This window comes from Gossypium raimondii, chromosome 7 (genome assembly GCF_025698545.1).
Source record: "Gossypium raimondii isolate GPD5lz chromosome 7, ASM2569854v1, whole genome shotgun sequence".
In the NCBI taxonomy this organism is placed as follows: Eukaryota; Viridiplantae; Streptophyta; class Magnoliopsida; order Malvales; family Malvaceae; genus Gossypium; species Gossypium raimondii.
Genome location: NC_068571.1, coordinates 18,693,781 through 18,700,558, shown reverse-complemented (window position 1 = coordinate 18,700,558; position 6,778 = coordinate 18,693,781). Strand labels below are relative to the sequence as shown.

Here is a 6,778-nt window from a genome sequence, read left to right as displayed (position 1 = left end):
CGCGAAGCAGAGATACTACACCCTTCAATTTCTACTCAGGGGTAGAGTCGATGTCATTCATGATCCTCTTGGTGGCCTCCGACCAATATTTTGACACAGAGGGGCGACTCCAATGACGCCCCTAAACAACTTAGCGCCTTTAGACCAGAGTCATTCAATTACAGACCCCTGGCTCCCGGAACCAAAATAGGGCCCAGCGATCCTCTCTAACATTCTAAGTATAGCTTGAGACAATACGTTGTCCCCAGCCGAGCGACTTTGAAACCCGGTCTCAGCAGTAGGTATAGCCGGTGTCTCACACATATCCAGATTGGGTATACTACCCATCAAGGATGACTCAACATGAGCCCCTCTACGGCACCCGCCACGCCCACGGGAATCGTGTCCACGTGTTCCATGAGTACTCATCATGTTCACAGATTATCTACATTACGAAGTTCTATGTATTAGTTCTAGTATTTATTAGCAAGTATTTTATGCTTCAAATAAGTATCAAAGGAAATTGAAGAAGTCTCAGAAATGTGTCAGTCTCTAGCTATCTTATCAGAGTTTTCTAGACTAAAGTATTTCTAAGTCAAAAGTACTTACAGGATCGAAGCTAGACACTCGGTATTCGACAAACTTACTTTTCAAATTTAAAACTAAACTTTACTCGAAAAATTTGTTTTTTACTAATACAATTTTGAACCCAAAATTTCATAGCCCAAGTTTTGCAACCTAGCTTTGATACTACAAAATTTAACACCCTAAACTCGGCCAGAATGTTATGGCTAGATCTAAAGATGTTATGTAAAACAGTTGTAAATCTGGCTTCCGTTTGAAAATGTGTTTGACATAATTATTAAGTTAAAATTGTTGTTTATTTACATTTTCTAAATAAACTGAATACTTTGCAGTGGAAATTTTTAATACATTATATTTAGGAAAAACCAAGTGTGTTTTCTCGAAAACAATTGATTCCAGGAAAATGTTCATTTTCAAAAAGTCATTTTATTAAAAATGCCATGCCAAAAATTCAAAATAAAATCTAAACCAAAAATAACCCCAAATATCTAGAGAGTCCATAATTTACAAAACTCCCAAACCAAAATTTTAAATAAGTCAAATTTTAATAATTTGAGTTTATGAAAATGTGGACATAACCAAGCTCCCTTTGTGCCGACCCGCATAACTCTGAGGGTTACCTGAAAGTGACAGAAAAACAAAACGTAAGTTTTCATAACTCAGTCTGTAACTTAAAAGAAAACAAAATCACAGATTTAGTTTAAAGTTATCTACATAGCAGAATAAATAAAGATGAATGTCTCATACAGAATCAGAATCATATGAAATTACAATCCTACCCCCATTCGCTACAAACCATCTCTGACCACCTCAATCCACCATATAGGGTATTAAAGACCTATCCAGCCCTATACACCACTAAGTGTCAATATGACACTTTTCAGAATATTTGCAGTTGTGCTGCCAGTATAATGGGCAAGATATCGCCTCTCACAGAACACTTCCTCCACATGATATAAACCACCCCAAAATCATATATAAACATAACATAAATCATACATAACATTTCCGATGCAAATCATGTACGTATTTAACATCACACTTAGTTTGAATGGTCATATGACATCTTAGATACACTTACAGATATCAGAATTCATAATATCATATAACCAAATTTCATGTTTTATAGCATATTTAATCACATACCGACCCCATGAAAGGGCCGCAATTCATCGGCAGAAGTGTAAAGCCCTAGGGAAAAATTCTAAATTTTGGGCCCACACGCACGTATGGCCCATAAGGCCAAAATTGTCTAGCCAGTGTGGTCCACGCGACTTGGCACACGGTCCACACACGTTCGTGTGTCACACATGGCCCATCACATAGTCGTGTGTTACACACGGCCTACCACACGGCCATGTGGCGTCGAAAGTGCCCAATTTTGGCTTTCTTCGTTCGCTATTTTTCGAGTTTCTCATTACACACCTTCACTATTTTTGATGCAAAATCACTTACAAGAATTCCAGAGCCTAAACACATCAAATAAACATACATTAAAATGATTTACTAGACTCGATTCAAAAAAATTCAACAACAGTTTTGCTCAAAGTTTAACAAAATTATGGCATCGGCTTTTCGATAGACGACTTACCTTCAAGGAAACAGTAACCCAACAGAAATCTAATTAGTCGAGCATGCGAATGGTTCAGAATCTCCACCTACAAAATGCACACCAATGCCTCAATATAAATGAAAACCCCAAAATCACCAATACAGACATAAACACAATTTTAACAACCTCAACCTATTGAAACATGCAATGAAATAAAACCATACTTACCACAATCTCTTGAACATGGCATTATGAACAACAATCATAAAACACTTCGATGGCCCCAACAAAAAGATTTAATTTGAAAGAAAAAGAAAATATCAAAGCAAAGCCAAGAGATGGAAAAGAAGACAAAATCAAATGGCAAAGAAAACTAGGCAATAGGGAGGAAAAAGAAAGAAACATGGGGGAGAGGTAGTAGATTTTTAAGGTCAAAAGATAAACTTAAAAAAATATTAATTAACAAATTCCTACTAACTAACTCCCCTCTAACACTTATCTACTTACAAGAACTAGATTTCAATCCAAACACTACTACCTGCGCACATGCAAAACCAACAAAAATAATTTCCCTTTTGTCACGCAAGGGGATTCAAACTTTAGAACCCCCACCATAATACCAAGACCCTCAACCACTAAAGTAGGCATTTAGCTATTAACTGGATTTAGCAAATCAACAACTCATATTTTTGGGGTGTTACATTTAGGTTCTTCCTCATTTTAACAATTGTTCTACTAAGAAATCCTTACAAAATAGTTAATTAATCATACCTCTACTCGCTAATCCCTCACAAGAGGATTAGCTCCTCATGAATCTAATAAAAATATAAACTTGATAGAAGGAATAAACATGAATAACAATTTGAAGAGAACAGAGTTTAGAAGAAGATTGATTCGGATTAGAATTTAAGTGTAGAATCCTCACAGAGTTTGATGGTATTTCACAAATCTAATTTCCCCACAAAAGCAAATACCAAGAACTAAAATAAAACCTAAGCCTAAGAGAAAAGAAAAACTAAAGACTAAATATAAAGAGAAAATTCTACTATATGCAAGATGTGTTTAACATGTGTTAAATCAGCCTATTTATAGATTTTAGGGTGGTCGTCATCCTTAACATTTGATTGTGCAAACCAAAATGCCCCAGGCTCGTAATTATTTCCCATACAAAGGAAACATCACGACACACCAAGTCTTCTGTCATGACATCGAGGGCTATATGTTTATCTTCAAAGTGTCCTTAGGGGTATGTCACGACATCCTCAGGCTGTGTCAAAACATTGAAGGCATTCTTGGAATTCTTCTATTCTGCTTCCTACATTGCGACAGCCAATGCTTTGTGTTACAACAAAGCGATCAATATCGAGTTGGCACACCTTCTAATGGTCTCCTACACGCTCACAAAGTATATTAGGCCTCATTCAGCCCTTAAGGTTAATAAAAGACTCAAATTACACACTTTATTAAACTTAAATAAATTTATGAAAATGTGATTAAAACTTAACTAAAATGCCTATGTTCAAGCTCCTAAAGTGCGAAAACTAGTTTAATCTGCTACATCGAACTACGGTAGATTAGTGGCTTGACCATAACGTGCAACATATTTTCGATATTGAGTGGCTTGGCTACAATGTGGAGTGTTATTAGATGGACGCGTTCTGGAGAACTCTTCATTAGTGTGTAGTGGAGATGGGTAGGAATGTTTTTGAAAAACTTGCATTGATTTTTGAAAAAGCTCTGCATTAACATCCTCATGCATATTGCTATCTGAGAAACTGTGTAGATATATAAATTCGGCTATTTTTAAGAAACGTGTGTTTAAATTACTAGTTGTTACCTAAGTTAAGACTCTGTGGAATAAAATGTATAAATTCTCTATAATATTTTGATTTGTATACTAAATTTCTTTTTAATACTTAAGTTAATACTCACATTGAGCTTTATAGCTCACCCCCTTTGTTTTTCTGACATTTCAGATAACACCCAAGGTTAGGACATAGACGCGACTAAAGGAGGAGTTCTCGGACGATTTTCGAATAAGTGTTTTATACTTTATTATTTTTGTTTTTAGACTATTTGGTTATTATTTTTGGACTGTGCCATGAGACATTACTTTAGGGATTTTTATTCTGAATTGCATGACTTGATTCCATGACATTAAGTTTCAAAAACTATATAAATTAGTATTTGATAAGATTATGCATGAAGCTTGGTTTTTATTAAAACCTGACAAAATGATAAGATTATGCATGAAGCTTGGTTTTTATTAAAACCTGACAAAATCACTCTTTTCCATTACGACAATGAAAATAAGTTTTAGAAAAAAATATGACTTATTTTTGAGGTTTTAAATTCTTTTATTCATGTTTTATCGAATTTACATGAAATATTGATTTTAATAAAATATGGTTCCCGTAAAAATTTTCGTTATGATTTTTATAAAAATATGTCAATATTATATTTTTCTCATTTGAAATGATGAGAAACGAGTTTTAAATAAAACTAGACTTAGTTTTTAAAATTAGTAATGTTTACAAATGAGATTTCTAGAGACATTTGATTTTTCGAAGTTAACATATTTTACGAATAATGAAGAATAACCAAGTTCCTTAATTTTGAAGGAAAAGACAAATTATTTTTAAATATGATTGGAATTATGAAAGTTTTGAATAGTGATCAAAATTTTACAAAAATAACATCAAAATCACAGATTTCTAAAATTTTCATGTTTTTACGAAATTAATTTAATATTTGATTTCACTAGTTTTGAACGATTTACACAAATGGTTTAAAAATTATGTTTGAAAACTACGAAAGCTTTTCTGGGTCATTTCGGTGACCAATGTAGCTTTCTGAATTCGGCCATAACGACTTGGTCAGGTTTAGCAGGTTACAATTGATCGTAAGTTTCCTATCATATTATTGGGGTTGGGAAAGATGAGGTGGTTAAATGGAGGTACTTGCTTGGTTTGGCTAAAGTTACTTACCTTTTGATTGAAACTTCCTCCCTGGTTACCTCCGTATTTAAGGTTAAGATGGTCACACCACTCGAGATTGTATGTATTAGAGTGGGGATTTCTACCCCTATTTCTTAAGTAGTTAACCTCCTCTTATTGATTTTCTAAGTGACTTCCCCAATTCATGTTTTCACTACTACCACCCATGTAACTACCCCAAAGACGGTATTGGTCAGAATTTAGAGGCCTATTTGAATTTATCTTTTGGCGATTGAGACTCTCGACGATATGTTGGTATTTATCCTTCCCATTGACTAAATTCATAGTTGGGGGTCTCAATTTATATGTGAAACGATCCGTTGGCCACATTTATGAATTCATCGCCATATCCTATATAAGTTGGCAACCCTTAGCATATGTTTTAGACATGAACGCCCCCGCAGATGTTCCGTCTAAACTAGACCTCAAATTTCCATCCAACCCGTTATAGAAAGTCTGCAATTGTGGTCAATATTTAAGACCATGATAGGGGCACTTACACAATAATATCTTGAAATGTTCCCATGCCTCGTACAGTGTCTCCCCTTCGAGTTGTCGAAAATTTGTAATATCCATCCACAGTTTCATCACTTTGCTAGGTGGAAAGTATTTTGCCAAGAACAGATTAGCAAGCTCCTCCCAAGTTGATATTGACACTACAGCCTACAAATATAACCACATAAATGCATCATCACACAATGAAAACGGGAAAAGCTGAAGATGAATAGTGTCATCGGTTACCCCATTATATTTAAACATGTCACATAGATTTAGAAATCGCTTAAGGTATTGGTTCAGGTCTTCATTGATCGATCCCCAAAACTATAGATTGCTCTAGATTATGGCCGATTTAACCTCAAAATTATTGGCATTGATATTCAACTTATTGATGCTACCTCGCACAACATCCAAATTGGGCACAGTTTAGTCCTGTAGCATACCGTTGCGGTCTAGAATTTGCTCTTTTAATTATAGAATTTTCTCTTCTAGTGGTGGAATTTAGTCTTGTTGCTCCTCAAAGAGCAGATTTTCCGGAGGTGGATCAATGTGTGGTGGCTCTTCCATTAGAATTATTCTCCTTCTTGCGTTGTGTAATGTTCTTACAGGTTCAATATCCAACAGAATTGGCTCATTCTTGCTTCAAGTCATACACTACACAACAAAGAAAAAAAACCAAGTTAAGCAATAAAAGTTAACTAAAACTAAAAAAATTACAATGGAAAGTAAATAAATAAAAATGTCATATCTATAACGTTTAAGTTCAGCACTTATCTTTCCTAAGCATGTAATAACTGCTACTAATTCAATTTTAAGCACCAAAACCTCTCTGGCAACAGCAACAACAACTTGAACGTATCCTGATGAGCATGCACCGAGATTATATAAACGATGCAATTAAAGATATGGAAGTGCGGTATACTGCAAATATATAGGTCAAATTGTAATATAGTTAATTACAATGCAATACAGAAGTATTTCGAGGATCGTACCCAAGAGAGGTATGAACTAAAATTGAACCAACAAAATCAAAAAACATGCAAAGCTAATTCTAAATAACTACTTTCCTAATTACTATAGTATGACTAATCATAAATTAAGAGTATAAAACTAACTACTACTAAGAGGATCTAATTGCATAAATAATAAAACTAACAAACAAATCAAC

General features: G+C 34.4%; 1 non-coding gene across 1 annotated transcript; it reads left to right on the top strand.

Moving 5' to 3' along the window:
- Positions 1-5,590: 5,590 nt before the first annotated feature.
- LOC128042711 (small nucleolar RNA R71) lies at positions 5,591-5,697 on the top strand. Its single transcript, XR_008198224.1, has one exon. It is a non-coding gene; the product is annotated as a small nucleolar RNA R71 (small nucleolar RNA).
- Positions 5,698-6,778: the final 1,081 nt, after the last annotated feature.